This window comes from Falco biarmicus, chromosome 8, assembly GCF_023638135.1.
Source record: "Falco biarmicus isolate bFalBia1 chromosome 8, bFalBia1.pri, whole genome shotgun sequence".
Classification (NCBI taxonomy): Eukaryota; Metazoa; Chordata; class Aves; order Falconiformes; family Falconidae; genus Falco; species Falco biarmicus.
Window position 1 is genome coordinate 4338963 of NC_079295.1, and position 17914 is coordinate 4356876.

The window sequence follows — 17914 nt, forward strand, 5'->3', positions numbered from 1 at the left end:
ATTCTGTGCTCTTAAAAAAAAAAAAAAAAACAAAAAAAAAAACAACCCGGCGTAAACACCAGTGAAAGTCATTGACTTTCTACTGTGCTTCTGACTCCAGACTTCTCACAAAGATGCTATGACAAGTGGGAACTTAATAAGAGGCCTGTCTGTAAACAGAAATGCTGTTTTGCTAGAAGTTCAGTGAATGTTGGGGCAGGCAGAGGTACAGCTACAGGTGGGATGCTCAGAGGCAATGTTTTTTTATAAGCTTTCTCTTCTCAGGGACTATAAAATACTGATATTTTTAAGTTCTTAGAGCTGTGAAACCAAAATACACCTTTATTTGTAAACTTTGCTCATTTATGGGTGCCAGCTAACAAAAGAAATTGCTCCTTTTCATAAAGTATCTTTAATTTGCATTGGCTTTTTTTTATTTTTAGGTATGCAGTTCTACAGAAAATTTAATTAGAATCTGATCAACATAGTGCTAGTAACTGTGTGAACTCTTGCTTTTCTCCAGCTCATATTACACTTCTCTTTCCAAAGAAGAGAGACACACACAATATCACAAGGGGTTTTGTTCTGGTTTTGGTTTGTTTGTTGCTTTTTTAAGTTTCAAGCTTTTGGCAACTTTTTGTCTTAGACAGTGCTGAAGAGGTTCAGAAACCAAACCCTCTCATTCAGCAAGCTGGTTGTGTTCTGCATCTATAAAGACTGGAGGAAGTGAACTCAAATGCCATTAGTGGTGTCAGAAGGCTGTCACTCAGCTTTTCACTATGGAAGAAGTCCATAATTTTGATAATCTTTGTAAGTGTGCTGGTAGCCACCTGCTTCAACCAGTTGTCTAAGAGGAAAAAGCCCGTAGTAGCATTATTACAAATAAGAGTTGCTGTGGCATGTAGTCATCCAAGGTTTTCCCATCAATATATGTACATTAGCTTTCGAATTGCATACATGTGTGGTGGAACAGTTATTCTTTCTTAAAAAAAAAAAGCAATACGCTTAATCAAATGTGTATTAAAAGGCCACTTGATGCTACTTGAGTGTAAGTTACAAGTACGTTTTTTCCGCTTAGTGAGCTTGCTGTGTAAAATTTTGCTTTAAAAAAAATCTTTGTATTTTTTGTTTACTACTATCTGTTGAGAAAAAAAATCTGTCCAAGATATAGGGCTGGAGTTGGAGTAGAATGAAAAAATGATTTTTTACAAAAGGATTGCTTAAATCAGCTTACTGTAGATGGTTTTCTCCCTCCACACATACATTTCTACCACCAATTTTAACATACCCTGTTTTGATATTTTCTTAAAAGCTATGGTATGGTCTACAGATACTCTGAGCTAAAGATAAGAAAGGGAAGAACAGAGGCAAGGGGAGACAGGCACCAAAACATCCCCACATATAGACATTAGTTTACAGAAACATTTATTATGAATAGAAATTGCTATTGCTCTGCACTAGGTCCTGTAGTAGGAGATATTACTCTGGGAAATAAATAAGCTTAAATTGGAGGCTGGTTTGCTGGTTACTGGTGCTACATTTATTGAAGCTTGCTGTGGCAGTTTGAAAATGTTAATTGCGTGAAACAAGAATAAAGTCTTACTAAGAAATGGAGGATAATAATGCCTCCAGAAAAGCTGTAGTGTGAGATGCCTTTTCCCCCCAACATTTAAACATCACGTTATTCTGACCTCAGTTTTTAACAACCTGCGTGTCTTTCCCCAAGAGCACACTAGGGTGCAAAGGAAACTTGATACTGCTGATGTACAGCTTTAAGGCAGAGAGATTAATGTCCTGCCCTGAGAAGCCTGACAGTGCCCCAAGCTCTTGCAATATATGTATAAAGTTAGACTACAAGAAGACATACCTCAGCTCTTGGCCCATAACTATTGCAGGGGCAAGCTCCTTTATTTCTGCTGGTGCTTTTCTTTCTCTACATGGAAACAATGATATTTGACTTTTCTAAAACTTGTTTCATCAGATATATTTTTTCCACTGCGCTCACTGCACTGTGAGTTGTAGGTTTGAAATATTAGTAGTTTACAGCTCTCCAAAGTTCAGTGGGAAGTGCATTTAGTTTTGTTTATAATGTAGAATTGGCAAAATGAGTATATCTTTCAAATTAATGGAAGAATAAATAGAGGATCTCTTCTTCCCTTCTCCCCCTTTTGCCTTTTGAATGTCCATCGCCGATGCCAGCGCTACAGGGCTCTGACACCAGCATGACAAGCAGCGCCGAGAGGAGCCAGGCGCTCCAGGGAAGCGCTGGTAGCTCTGTGCACCCCTCAGCGTGGGCTGCACCAGCCCTGCTTGGCTCTGACTTCACCCACCACAGCCAAGCCTAAGGATGTCTTCTTTCTTCATAGGCTCTGAGCTGAAGGTGTGGATGAGAAGAGATTCTTGCATTCTTACATGAGCGGGTATATAAGTTCAACAGTAACACGAGGAGAGAAACAGGTTTCTGCTGCTTCCGCCAAAAAATCTGATGAACTAACTACTTCATAGGGCTAAGCCTTAATTTTTATAGTAGGCATATCAGAACCTTGAATATGTTATTTTTTTACAAAAAATAAAATTAGAAACTTAAGTGACCTATGTTCCCAAACCGTGTTAGTTAATAATTAAAATGTGTGTTGAAACATGAACTATCGAGCTGGTTCTAGAGAAACTCAATTTTCTTATGCTGTACAGCTAAGCAATATTGTTGAAACCAGACATTCAAAATGCTGAGACTTGCTTAAAAATGCTGATTTTAAAGGAAGCCCCTTGTGACGCAGTTTCATAATTTTCCTTTGAGATTTTTAAAGCTAATTTTTTAAACTTTTCTCTGCAATTAAATTTCTAAATTAAAAAGAAACATAAGACATACAATCATAGGAACCCTAGGAAAGAAACTTTGAGATATTGTGGCACTCGGAATGTTAATAGTTGGTAACAAAGTGATTAGAAGACAGTCACCAGTTTAAAAGGTCTTGTGTACAGAAGTCTAAGTACCAGATTATGTACAGTAAGACTACTTAGTGGGAAAAAAATTTGTGAATACTGCTGGTTGCCATAGATAAGAACAGGGTAAATCTCACTTGTCTGTATTTAGTTACCCACAGTAAACCTGTTGTTATATCCTACTCCTGTCCACTTGACCAGTGTGAAGTTCAGTGTCATTAGTTTGGCAGAAAGGTGCCTGAGCAGAAGAGCCCAACTACACCGGCTGAGCTCTTCTAGCAAAGAGGGAACTCCTTTTCCTTCCCCTGTCCCAGTGGAATAGCGCCTAGAAGAACAGGTAAAACACCTGAAGAGCTGCTCTGTTGGAGGGGAGGGAAGGAAGCATGGTCTGGTAAGACTGGCGAGTACCTGAGCTCCGAGTTACTTCAAAGTGGCAAACATTGCCTACTGCATGCCAAATCTTAACCCAAAAAAAGACATTCAAATGAGAAGGGATTGTTATGGTTTCTTGGTTGACCAGCTATTGTTTCAGCCTGAACCTTTAAAACATTAACCTTTCAAAAATTACTTTTATTTGAGCAAAGATTCCAGTCTCATCCACAGAAGCATTTGCTCAGGCAGGAATCTGAAGTAAGCAGGCATCAGTTTGAATTTTAACATGGCAATTTTCTACCTCTTATTACTGTGGATATCCTCAACTTCCAGTGCTCCAACTAGAGATAGACCAGAGCAGCCAATTCTTAGAAGTTGTTCTGCTAAAAAGATGATGTGCCAAGGATGATGTTCTGAGAGAGCCTTTGTAAATTAGTACTTAGATGTTCAAAGAGAGAAATTACTGCAAATCCAGTGAATCTTGCAATAAAGTAGAAAGCTGCCTACTTCGTGACAGAAGAATATTACTGTAGTGAAAGGCTGTCTATTGCCGTGGAAAGCGTGAGGTTTAGCTACAGCTCCCCAGTATAATAAATGAGTGCTCCCATCTCTCCAGGGCCACGTATTCATACGAAGTATAACTAAGTACTCATGTCACACTAAGTAATATGACACACTGATACTTGGAGGCTACTTTAAACTTCTTTCCAGCTTTTTTTTTTTTTTTTTTAATTCATTTCAAATCCTGTCAGACTTAACGTTTAGCTCTTCTTATTGTGCAAAGATGCTTTTATGGCTTTCTCCTAGCTAGTTTGAGATATAAAAGTGGATTTGTTAGACCTGAAAGATTTCAATTAACTAAAGTGAATGCCAGAGCTCACAGATAAAGTTTCCTGATTAGCTTCTCACCAGTCAGCCTAGGTAGGTCCTAATGAAGATTTTTCAGGAAAGAAAACAGATAAAGGATTAGAGGAGAGAAAGGGAGATGGAATTCTGAACACAAAATGATTGTATGGATTAATATTTTCACAGGAGAAGAACAGAAAGAGAAGGGAGAGGAAAACATTTTTGGCTTTTTTATTGTTTGGGATTTTTCTCTTCGTTCTTTAGTGTTGAGAGATAGTAAATTTATTCTGCCTTTAACCATGCAGTGGCACATCACAGCAAATTTAGTAGCAAGAACTCTCATGTTTATGTGGATGCATGTATACTTCACTCTAAAGACCTTCTAACCCTCAGTTTCTTCTATTTTGCAAAGAAAAGCGTGATTTAGAGATTAAAATATAGGTAGTTTTGATCTCAGGCTTTTTAATTAAAGACATTTGTTCCAGCAAAAGGAGTTACTGTGTTTATTAATATCATGTGATGAAAACCAAAACAGGGCAGGGATCTCTGGAAACCTTCTAGTCTAACCTCCTGCTCAAGCAAGCCCAGCTAGAGCAGATTGCACAGGACTGCATCTGGTTGGGTTTTGAACATCCTCAAGGATGGAAAACCCACAGGCTCTGTGGGTAATTGCCATTGTTCAACCACCCTCTCAGTAAAGAAGTATTGTTTGAATAGAATGTCTTTTATTTCTCTATGTGCCCAGAAATGTCAACCACCCCTCAAGTCAGATGTTCTCATCCTTTCACCTTCATGGCCTTTTGCTAAGCTCACTGCAGCACATCTGTGCACCTGTCTCACCCTGGGGAGCCCAGAACTGAGCCCAGCACTCCAGATGTGTCTCACCAAGGCAGAGTAGAGGGGAAGGATCACCTCCCTTGTCTGCTTGCAATGCTTTTCCTAATGCAGCCAAAGATGGTTTCGACCTTCTTTGCCACAAGTATGCATCACTGGCCTGTGGTCAGCTTTCTGACCACCAGGACCTCCAGATCTTTTTCTGCAAAGCTGCTTTCAGGACAGTTAGCCTCCAGCCTGTACTGCTGCATGGGGTTATTCCTTCCCAGGTGCAGGGCTTTGCATTTCCCTTTGAACTTGGTTACATTCCTGTCTACTCATTTCTTCAGCCTGTTCAGGTCTCTCTGAATGACACCTCAATCCTCCACTGTATCAATCGCTCCTCCAAGTCATGTTTCTGCAAATTTGCTGAGGGTACATGCTGTCCTGTTGTCCACATCACTAGTGGAGATGTTAATTTAGCCTCAGCATCACGACCTGGGGCATACCACCAGTCACTGGCCTCCAGCTGGGATTTACACTGCTGGTCTCTACGCTTTGAACCCAGTAGTTCAGGTGGTTTCCAGACCATGCTACTGTCTTCTCCCACAGTAGTTGAGTCAATAGTAAATCTGAGTAAAGCCATGTTGGTACTGAGAGACAGGAAGCTTCTGAGTATCAGTGATGCTTTTAGCCCACTCCCCTTGGGGATATTTGAGGGGAAATGTTTAACTCTGTTGAATATAACTGTATAGATCCTTGAAACACTCAGATGAACTTTGCAAGATCTAAGCAATATCCTCTGTTTCTGAATAAGACAAACCACGAAGTGAAAAGTATGGTACTGTGTCCTAACATGAAAATTCTGTGCAACTTTATAAGCACAAGAAAGTTTAGCTGAGCTTTTCGAGGTTAACCCAAATGCAGATGACCTAGGAATCATGAAATGTTTGCTCACGGGTTATGGTCATAAATGATTACTTCCTTTGAATGTTTCAATTTGGCAAGATAACAACTTTTATCTCTGTGAAAATGTTCCTGCTATGGAATGTATCAGAAAAGAAGCAGCAGAGAAAATCACTAGCCAGAGAGAAAAACAACGGTGCCATGAACAAAGGATGTTAAATAAATGAGATTGTGCTCATTCAGGGCTACAGCTAAATCCACTAAAGCCAATGGGAGCTGTTGCTTTTGATGATCAGGTAGCTTTATAGCAAATCTTATGAGCTTTCACCTGCAATGCAATTTGGGAAACACTACTCTGCACTGCTGCCTTTGGTAAAGAGTCTCAAGGCTTTACATGTTAATCAAACCTCCCAGCATGCTGAGGTATATTATCCAGAAGTCAAGGATGCAGAAACTGAGAAAGTGGTTTTGCTTTGCACTGAGAAGCGAAAACTGCATCAGAGCAGTTACATTACACCAGCCATTGAGCAGCAGGCCACCATTCCTGCTTACTCTTGGTAGGATCTGGTCAGAGTCAGGAAGAGCAAAACTATTAAGAAGCAAGAAGAAAAGGTAGAGGAGGCTACCTTACCCCAGCCGGGAGAAGTCTTTTCACTTAAATTAAGACAGTGCTATTATAACTGAGTAAAATTAGCTGGAATCCTTTTGTATTGCTGTGCTTTAACCTGCTGGAAAATCAGAGATTAAAACAAATATTGGTGATTTCAAAGCCATTAGATGAAAAACATAAAGTTGCAGGTAATATGTTTAACTGATGTTTTTAATTTTGTACTTCTACTTAATTTGTAGTTTTACAGTGCTACTCATGAAAGATGGTGCATCTGTGTTGGTGTTAACTGGAAGATTTTGTTATGGTTTGGCTGGACTGCAGAGGGCTGGAAGGCTATAAAAAGTGTCAAAAATCCTCATTACTTACATAAACATCAAACCTTTCTTATTTAAAGTCTTATTTAATTTTACCAAAAAAGGCCAACCAACAAAAAAAAAAAAGGGGGGGGGGGGGGATGGGGGGTTTGAGAAAACCATAATTTGACTCTTCAGATCTATAGAATAGGAAGAATACCTGCAGGCTTTACAGGATGTCGAGATGTGAAGTTCATAAGCATCTGCATAAAAGTGTGAGTCACAGATGGAAAGGGGCACTGGAGTGGTATTTACATTACCTTTTTTCATTAATTGTCCACTTAAAACTTGCATTGGAAAAAATCTGTAGGTTGGTTCTATTGTATTCGCTTCATATAAACCAGCTGATTTTGAAAATTATTTTTTTATTTAATACATTGCATTTTGGAAGAGAGCAGAAATAGTATTGTGATTTAAAAAGAACTTTCTCCACATGTTTTTTTAATGCTCGGAGTTCCACTAAGACTTAAAAAATAAATAAGGGATGCTATATGCCATAGGCTTTTGAATTTGGTACAAGGACTCTTCCATCTTGGCTCTTTTGGTGCCAATAATTAGGCCATCTGGTTGGTTAGGGAAATTAATTTGAGACCATATTAATTCCTACTTTTAAATTTCTTTGTGGATAACACTTCAGGAGAAAATGATGGGTGCTGGATAATCAGATCTAAAATTAAGAGAATGTGTTGTTGATCATCCTATAGTGCTGGTTACAAAATTAAGCATAGATGCTTAGAAACTATTGTGATAAACTTGACATAAACATATAGATAGAAAAAAAAAAAGTAGAAAAAGCATGAAATCCTCACAGATTTGTTTAGGTTGGTGCATAGAATGAGAACAAGTGTCTGATTTGTTGAAGAATTCAGGCTGAGCCTTTTAAAAGGTACGGATAAAGTGGAATAATTTGGCTCTGTACAGCTTTTGATTGCATGTCTGTGCTCTTCGCTACAGAATGCTAGGCTGCTACAGCGCAAGGCTGACAGTGAAAGTCGGGAACACAAATTTAAGTGTTACCCAAACTACTTTTACAGTTGTGGTTTCTCAATAACATTGGAGGTTGGGGTTTGGGGGTTTTTATGTAATTGCTGAGAAAAATCCCCAGGCAATCCCTCGATATTCTGCTCTCCACTAAAAGAGGCCATGGCTGAGTAACCCAATGTTACGGCTGATTTTGTGCTGTTAGATGCTCAGACGGCCTCTCTTGGCTGTGGAAGACTCAAAGATGTTTGGTCATCCCCAAAGCCCAAAGGGTATGGGCAGTTTGAATCTGTCTGCACACTCTGAAGTTCTGACAAGCACTGCTGAGACTCTGGACCCACAACGCCTTGTTTAGCTTTCTCTGTTCTAGTCGCATCTGGGAATTTCTCTTCCCTGGGAAGCGCAGCCATCCTGTAACAGAAATTTTGGGGAAAGATGTTACCAAACAAAATATGAGAGTAACTATTTTTGGGTATAGTATTTTGCTTGAGACATATGGCGTGAAATAGTGCAGTAATGGTAATATAGTGACAGCAAAAAATTATATAAAGCAAAATGTCCAAAATACATTACTAAAGGCTGACACAGATTTTTGTGTTGTAATGTGGCTTTTTTCCTGCTACTTTTTTTTTTTTTTTTTTTTTAGTACAAAATAAGAGTTTGAGCTTGAATTAATCTTGCAATCTCAGTATTTAAGAAATTGTTCTAAGAGTCTCTAGGCATATCTGGAAGCTTTTAGAGGCAGAAGTGAGCAGAAATAAAAATCTAGTACAGGGAAAGTGAAGAAAATAATTGTGTGGTCTAGTATTATGCAGCTATTTCGAGCTCTAGTAGTGCATTTTGAGGACACAATAGCAAATCTTCATAATTTTTATGCTTTTCCAAAAAAGGTCTGTATTTTGAAAGTTCAAGAGGCCTCCTCTGTCTCATTACAAGCACCTTGCTTTAGAGTGAAATGCAAGACAAAAAGTGCACCTCCTCATACTGCTGACCTGTATTACTCCCCTTGCTCTTTAAGCTTGTGCCTAAACCACCTTCATTAATTTCTTTTTCATATCCCTAAAAAATCAATCCACTTGCAAAGAAGTTGGTTACTACAACAGCTTTCTTTGTAAATAAAAAAAATAATCACCATAAATTACGCTGTTAAACACAAATTTTTAATGTTTTGTAGCTACATGGAAATGATCTTCCAAATTTTACTTAATGCTGGGAAATTAAACAGAATAAACACTGTGGCTATTCTCACAACTACTGTGGGTTGCTAAGTATAAGTGTGGACAGCAATATTTTATTTTTTTTTCTCATTTCTTCAAGGTCACTCTGCCCCCACTAAGTTCCCCGTGCTGAAGCACGCCCTGCTACCTTCTTACAAAAAAAGCCTCTGTTCACACTTGACAGCATTTTGCTAATTGAGCAGAGGAACCTGTTTTTGAAGGCCAATGCACATGCCAGCCTCTCATAGCAGACACTTGACCAGCTCAGTTATTTGAGATGTGAGGAGTAGGCAGCAATGACGTGTCCGTCTATCCCTGATTCAACAGATTTGTGCTCTTCTTCAAACTCTTGCATGTTGGTTAATCTTCTAATGCCAGTGATTTTGCTATGTAGTTTATAGTGTCGCAAGGCAACTGTCAGTACTGTAGGTGTTAACAAGCAAAGTGGCTGTTTAATGAAACTGATTTGGAGGCATTAAGTAATGTATTTAGGACCCTGCACAGTGCTTTAGAAGACAAAGGAGGGCTATTAGGCTCAGTTTGTGCCTTGCCCACCCGGGTGAGCAGGTAATGATGCGTGCCAGATAGTGGTGCTTCCATTTGTTTTCCCTTCCATTTGTTTTCCTAATGCACCAGAAATTTTAAAATCTTCACATTCAGTTTTCTCCAAAGGGGAAAGCATTTGACTAAAGATCAAGTTATTATTCAGGGATTCCTGTTGTCTAGCATTGCAAGTTACAGTTTTGTTCTTCATTTCTGGGGAAAAAAGCTTTACTCTCCATAGTCCTGTGCACCATGCAGTCACTTACTTGAAGTTCTGCTAGGTCAGTGTGAAAATTAATTAAGAACATAATTTTGCTCTTCATGTTGAATGGGGCTCAGATGAGATTTCAATAGTCGTACCTGTACAAAGTGTTCTAGCTCAAAACTGAGTATCAAAAACTGTATTATTGTGCATAACTGATCCTTTTCTGATCATCTCCTCCCCATTGAACTGCTTTTAAAAGGATTAATCCTTGAGGCACAGCACTGCTGTAATCCTCACTGTGGAGGTGACAATGACTTCCATTCAGCAGCATCCCGGAGATACTTAAGTTTGTGTTTACAAAAAGCTGCTGTGAACCAAAAATCCTATTTTCAGAAATTATTACTCCTTCAGGATGGGTTCACGTAGTCCATTTTGGTTAGTTACATTAGAGCTAGCCTTTTACTACATGCCTGGGATTCAGGATGCAAAAAACTAGTTGCTGTGAAGCTGTGGTTACTTCAGGGTCATAGTGTGCAATTTTTAAAGAGATGTTGGTGCAGAAAACCTGGTAAGAATGTAGATTCTATGGATTCCTCTAAATCTTATGAGTATGAGGAGAAGCCAGTCAGCTTTCCTGCCTTAGCACACACAGAGCATGAAGAATCAGCAATAGTTTTAAAACCACAGATGAAAACTGCAAATCCGACCTAAAAACTTTGCAATGAAATTGTTGATTTTCCTGAGCAAGTTGTGTTTTACACCCAGTGGTGTCAGAATGAGTACCAAATGTGAAGCACAATGCATGCCCTCCTACACCCACAGTACTCCCTCATCCCACTCAACCAATTAACAGTAATTAGATAATTACAATCCATAAAAGTCTTTGAAAGATGAAGATCTTGCTGCTTGGGACTCATTAGCCCTTTTAACATATTTATTATGCTTTTTATTTCTGACCACAAAGGGAAAAAACTTAAAAAATTCTCTGTTATTTGCCATATTCTGCTCATGAAGCAGCGCCTGCAAAAGCAGCCTTTCTCCCAGATGTCCAATATTAGCTCTGTTTTGACTGAAAATGACAGATAATGATAGAGAAAGGAAGCTTCCATAAAACACCTTGCATTTGATCACAAAATTTTTACTAGCGTTCCAAAGCAAATGGCATGTTATTTTTATATCGCTGGTAAAAATCTAGTCACTTGTTCTGCGCAATAAAAAATGGTAGGCTTTAATTATGTATGCAGCACATAATGTGCAGGACCGAATGGTTAGGGGCGATTTTTCATACAAGGCAACCACAACTCAACTGGATTGTGGAACTGACCTTCTTTGTTGTAGTTTGGGTTTAATTTTTATTTTTAGTATAAAATTCTCTTTTTGCCTAAGAACATTCCTTCAGCTGTGTTCCTGGAGGATGCTCAGGTTTTCCTCCTGTCCCTTTTTACTGAATGACACGTAGGAGTTTCCACATCACCAAACATTCGGCAATGAAACAAGGAAGTTAATGTCTTTACAGTCCTGATAACGATACAGAAAGGATCCGCCAGAAGGTAAACCAGAGCCAAAGAGTTTTCCTTTTGGGGCAGAAGAAAATAATTTACCTGTATTACTTGTGGATGAAAGTGCTAGTTAAAGGGTAGCACAGCTGCCAGCGCACGTTTTGCCCTTATAATGTCCCTTAGGGTAGGAACCCTGTTATGAGTAATGCTGTGGCTGCTATTTTCCCAGTGAATAAAGAGCTAGTTTATGTGGAAGGGAATTCTTGTTGACTGTTTGAAGCAGCCTTCTTATCCCAGCCCTTGAATTTCAGAGGTACGCTAAGAGGCCGACTGGGACCAGGGATTTGAGCCTTGCTTTTGATATTTGTACTAAATCTGCTTTCCTGTGTCTACACCTTTATCACAGTGAGTGGGGTAGAACTAAACCACATGGAGATTAAGTGATTTTCTGTTGTGTATTCCTGCATTGCAGGCTGAATCAGTTGTCTTTCTTTTGATACACCGTGATTTACAAAGCACTCTCTAGCAGTTTTCTGTAGAGCTAAGATATAACAAATGACCATAATTAAAACAATGGTATATTAAGTAGTACAAAAAATAAAAGATTAATATGTATCTCCTTGTTTAATGCAGAGCTCTTATGTACTGATTTTCCAGCAGTATTAGAAGGACAGTCACATTACAGTTATATAATCCTTAAGTCACGAGCAGCAGTTGTCACATTTTTTGATAAGTGTATTTTGATAATGGATGCCATTGTTTAATGAGAATGTTGTCAATACAGCGACAGCCCCAGCTGTCATTGCTGCTGGGCAGGCGCTGGGGATGGGGGGTGGGGGGGGGGGGGTGGGGGTAAGGTTCTAATGATAAGTTGGTGCTAAGGGGGAGATTAGATTAACAACAATCAATAGAACAGTTCTGTTTTGCAATTTTGTTTATTATGCTCTCCACTGCCGGGACTGAGAGGTTGGTTTTGATTGATTCATTAGACCACTGAATGATCAAACATAGGTCACTTTACAGTATGTGCCAACAGAGTAAGTATTTTGTCACTTTGGGGGGGATCTGGGGTCGTGCTTTTGCCTCCATGAGATACCGTAACCTAAGAAGTGAATCCTGTGATTACTTCTTTTTTTTCCCCCCATAGCCAACAGCAGATGTAAATCATATGATTCCTTGTGTCAGAGAGAAAATGTTTGCATTCCAGGTTTGGTAACTGATGCTGAAATAAATCAGACTTGGTTGGGAGGATGAGGAAGCCAAAGAATTCTGCAGGTTTTGCAGAGGTGTGCTTAGAAAGTGACACCGTGCTGCAGAAACAGCAAGAGTAATGATGGGGGGAAAATAAAAATAGTAGCTGAAAGGAACTTCCCAAGGTGGATTGTCACGTTGCTTTAGTGCACGTTTATTTACCTGACTGTGTGTGCATGTGGAGAGGAAGACAGAAGCGTATCCGTGTTCATTATCAAAATGAATGAAGTTTGATCAGGATGGGAAAATCTGTGTTTGCCAAAAGGCAAATCATTTTTGGTGCTGGCAGTATTTAGTGGTTAGTTGTTTTTCACTAAGTAGCCGGTTCTTTTCTCTAGATTGAAAACTTTCCCAAAGATACTCTAATGGCATGCCGTGTAATGCACTCTATTCGATCATCTTCCTCTAGAAAGGGAGGTAGGAAAGATGCTGGTGACCACAGGCCTCTCTTCCTTCCTCCCTTCGGAAAGAGAGGGAAGGTGCTGCAGAGAGACCCCCGTCTGTGGCAGTTTCCTTGTGCTGTTCCCCAGGTCCTGCCCTGGGCCTCCTTCGAGCAGTTTTCATGTCACTAACCAACACACCTGTTCTTGTGGGAATAGTGAGTCCCATTTCCCAGTCCTTACTAAAGGAAAGGAAAGGAAGTTTTTCTCTGTTTGGAGTCAAAGGAAGGGGAGTTGTTCCAACCTCCCGGAGCAATCTTAAACCTTTTTCTCCTCAAGAGCCTCACTTCAGCACCAGAAACTGTATGCTGCCTTCCCAAACCACAAGCTACTTGCTTGAAAGTGGTTCACGGAATCAGATGAAGAGGACTTAGTTAAAGCCTTTTAAACACACAGCGAAAAGATCCCAGTGTCTTAGGGTCCCACTAGGCACATGCTGGAGATTCCCTCCTCCTTTACTCAAGCTCACCTGAGACAAGGAGAAGGTTACCAACACTGCTACTCCACCTCTCTCTCTTAACCCTCCTCTCTGAGCCTGCTATAATTCAAGCCCTTAACAAATCGAGATTCATAAACAGGACTACTCTAGGGTTTCTTTCCCCAACCCTCTCAAAACTAATGAGGTGAGGTAGCAGCCTGCTCTGGGTGACCCTGCTTCAGCAAGGGGCTGGACTAGATGATCTCCAGAGGTCCCTTCAACCCTGACCAGTCTGTGACTCTGTGAAGTTTGAAGACTTTGTTGTCTTTGTTGGTTGGGATAGTATCACTATGTTGTGAGACACGACCAGTATGATAGTATTTCAAAGTTTTTCTGGGAGCTATGCCTCGAGTGTTTCAAAACACCTGTCTTGTAACCCCACCCCTCCAAAACGGGAGCAGAGGAACGCACTGACTTGCAGATGGTCAGCTGTGTTACCATGTGCCATTCACCCGCGGTGCCAAGGGGAACAGCTTGCACAGCTAGGATTGTGCTCCTGGTCCTGTGTGGTTTAAAGTTTATAATGGAACCAAACTGGGAATCGTTTCTGAACCTCTCGGCTCATTTTCAGGTAGGTTCTTGGAAAGCTCTGGAGACCACAACGGGGTCAGACTGGGTTTTTTTGTAAAACAGGCCTATTTTGAGCAGATGTAGTAAACGCAGTTGTTGCTGAAATGTTAGAACAGCTCAGAAAGTATCTAGTCTTGTAACCACTGGTGTTCATAAGGTGGTGGTGTTCGCCCTTCACTTGTAAACAAGTACAAGTAAACACACATTAGAAAAAGAATCATCTTCCTGATGTTTCATGCAGATAGTGTCTTCTATTAAGATCTGTCTGGCTCTTTTAATGAGAACTAGAAGCAAATTTATTTACATATCATTCTAGGTTTTTCTGTTTCAAAGTGCAGAGCAACAAAAATTGTGTGTAGGTCTTGGACTGCGAGACTTAGCTCAGTTTTGCAGTCCTGTGGGTTAAGAAATCCCCTGATTCCTGTGAATAGTAACTGGCTCCACATTGAGATCTATCCAGTAGTCACTTCTTAATCCATTTAAAATGTGTTCCACTGATACAGCACGATGCTAATCTTTTAATCAGAATGTCATGGTATGCTCAGTCAAGTGACTTAAAAAAGTCTATATTACATCTACATAGTGAATTTCATCAAATGAATATAATCTCAAAAAGAAAAAAACAACCTCATGGTTAAGTTTAAACACTCGGATAGTTTGTATTTAAATGAAGATGCTTACACTGCAGGTGACGTTTAAAACTTTTAATTCAATTGTTTTGATGGATTGGGTTTTGTTAGTGTAGCTTTCAGGAAAACAGAAAACGTGCAGACATTTCTTTCAAATTGTGTTTGGGAAATTGCTGGAATGTTTTATTTTCACCTTTATACAAAAAAGCTAGTCTCAACAAAATGTTTCTGGCTTATCAAGATGGAGGATTTGAATAAGATCAAAACAATATTTTTGGAAGAGATAATATCATAAAAATTCACATTTCTCTGCTTCATTTGGTATCAAGACTAAATAACTGAAATGGAACTAGATTCTAAATTATAACCATGAAACTGTCTAGCTCTTTTCTGTACTAAAGACTATTTATATGACCTTTGTGCTCTTGAAAGATAAAACAGTCTCCTTTACATGTGAGATGATAATTAAAAGGAAAGAAGCCAATATCTAGACCTCTTAGCTCTGTATTCAGCAGCCAGCTCAGCATTCCCAGCAGAGGTGTACAAAGCATTACTTTTGACAAACCAGGCAAAAGCAGCTCTTGAAGATTATCTCTCCGATGGTAAAAACACATTCACATGCTCTGTAGCACAGCGTAAAGATGGCAGGTACAAGAGAAAACATGGTGAACTCATTAAGAGGTTGTTGCAAATCATAAATACGTAGTGATATGACACCTTTGTTCCAGCTCTGTTTATTTTTCATGCAGAATATAGACATAACCTGGTTGTAATAGGAAGCTTACAACAGATTTAACTTTCCCTCTAGATTTTAGAGCTCAGCACCTCAAGTAATGACATGTGTTGACTGAATGGCATCATCTTGAGGTCACCATTTGCCCTGAGTTAACAAACTGTAGTGCAGAGGACATCGTCTTTCTCCTTGCTGTACTATGGGAACTGTTATATTCTTTAAGCCATGTTCAGTTGGCTTCATGAGCAGTCTTCCTCTAGCTTTTCCAAGGTAAGCTAACAGCTCTCCTGCCCTGCCAGCTCATCTAAAATATATAACAAGTTGACATCACAGTATATTCTGAAATCCTAATTCCCAGGAAATCCTAAATCCCTTCAGGTCTGTGACTGTATCTGGCTCTGTTGCTGTCACCTGCCCTGACAGCATGGATTGTCAGGAAGGTTTGAGTGCTCAGGATTGCAGTTAACGTGCGCAGTTAACATTAATCTGAATATTTCTGAACAGATTCTTAGAGCAGGACTGCTTAACACAATCAAGAGCAGTTTGGTTAACTGAGGTAGAGAAAAGTGAAACTATGCAGCCAGGATTTCTGCTTGGTTTGGCACCAGGACTCCTACACACAAAAACATCTCAGCATCTGTTACTGTTCCAAGAAAGAGCAAGTTATAGCTTAGTCATGTACTAAGAGTGTGGCTTAAGGAGGAGGGCAAAACAATTTGGGTGCTGCTGGTGGGATTCACCCCTTGGAATTAGTTTATCAGGGCATGTGGCTGAGCTCCTGCCCTAGGACTTGCCTAGGGGTTAAGGTTAGGATTAAGGTTAGAGCTCTGAGAATGAGAAGTCCAAGACACCTCATGGAAATGGGGCTCAGGAAGCTTGCCAAAGCAAAGGATAGCCAGCTACGGGAACTGGCCCCTGTGCAGCCCTTAGCCATGGATATCAGGGTGTCCCAAGGCGTAAGTTGCAGCCTAGGGCTAGAGTCAGGTAGGGCTGGCTCTGGTGCTGGTGACAGCGGGGTCTTTCCCTGCCAGAACTTTGTAATTCTCAGCAGAATCACTTTTTTCCTTGCCCTGCTTCATATGCAGCAAGCACACCTGCCAGCACTAAGCCTGGCTCTGCCCAACAGGGGCAGGAACAATATATGAGATGTAAATAAGCACCGTAAATACACCATGCCTACGTTGTTGCCTTTAATGCTGAGGGAAGGTTCCTGCCAGTTAAAAAACACTAAAGCTGCCATTGATCCCAGCGAGTCCCCCCAACAGCTCGTGTTTTCTGGCCTTTCAGTGCAGACTAAGCTCATAAAGGAATCGGAGAAAAGTATTTTGGGGAGAAGAGGAATAGCATTTAAAATGCAACTGAATTTTGTTAAGAATTATATAGGTATAAATTTGTGATAACAAGAAGCGTACCAAAGTCAGGTGTTAGGAGTTGTACAATTTTCCCAAAGCTTAAAAAATAAATACTGTAGTATTGTACTATCACAGCAGAATTTTGGTTTCTGACTATCAATCTGTATTCTTAAAAAGCAGTAACTTGTGCTTAGCACAATTCCATGTCTGTAATTAGCACCAGATAGCTTGTGAAAATAGTAAGTTAGATCTAATGTTAATGATAAAAGTATATGCATTGCAACTTTATTGAAACATTTCCCTGCATTATCAGAATGATATAATGCTGTGAGCCTATGAAGAAACCACAAGTTTGTAATTGTGTTGTAATTATGTCCAAGATGGCTGTGAATGCATTGGAAGTAGTTTTAGTTTTACTGATATGAAGATGATATATTCTAGGCTGAGAAGTTAGGGACACTCAGGTCTCTGCTGCTGTCAGTGCAGTCTAGATCAGTACAAAGGTTGTCAGCACATAGAGGTTTATAAGAACAGAAACTGAATGTAACAATATTTGGGAAGAAAATAAAATCTGGAATCACCACAACCAAATTGGAGGGGTTTTATGAAGTTCAGCAGAGATCTTAAAACTCATGATTTTTTAATATTACATGGTGTTGTGCTAGGTAAGAAAATCTTGCAATATATCTCCACCTTTCTGTAACTGCCTTTGTACTCTATCTCTCTTAAAACAAATTGCAAAGCACTTATTTCCATAATGATTATGCAGCATACTGCATAAAACCCTAGAGTTACAGTGAAGTAGAAAGACTTCCACTATAAAAGAGAAGAAAAATAGGAGACTTTATTAATAGAGGATGATGGACTGTGTTATGTTTCCTCTTCTGTAAAGTTTCAAAGCCTCTTTAAAATAAATGTAGAGCTTAATCATACAGCATCAACGTTATTTATTGAGCATCACATAAAAAATGTTCATACCTTTGGGATTACGTTGTGAAGTAGTCAGAGGAAATGTTCTCTCCAAGAAGCTCTAGAGATGGGGAACATAATGAGTGGTGAGAAGAATTCATTGAATAGTCCACAGTCAAGAACAGCAATGTATGCAGGTGCATGGCTTCTAACCTTTAGTTTCTGTTTAATTTCTCTTTCTCAAAGAAAAAGTATCACTTACATAGTAACTAATCACTTGGGCAT

The 17914-nt window shown here is 39.6% G+C and overlaps 1 long non-coding RNA gene across 1 annotated transcript; it reads right to left on the reverse strand.

The window, feature by feature from the left end:
- Positions 1-390: 390 nt before the first annotated feature.
- LOC130154258 (uncharacterized) lies at positions 391-17875 on the reverse strand. Its single transcript, XR_008823660.1, has 2 exons — positions 17699-17875; positions 391-8214 (listed from the first exon to the last, which is right to left on the reverse strand). It is a non-coding gene; the product is annotated as an uncharacterized LOC130154258 (long non-coding RNA).
- Between the last annotated feature and the right edge of the window lie 39 nt (positions 17876-17914).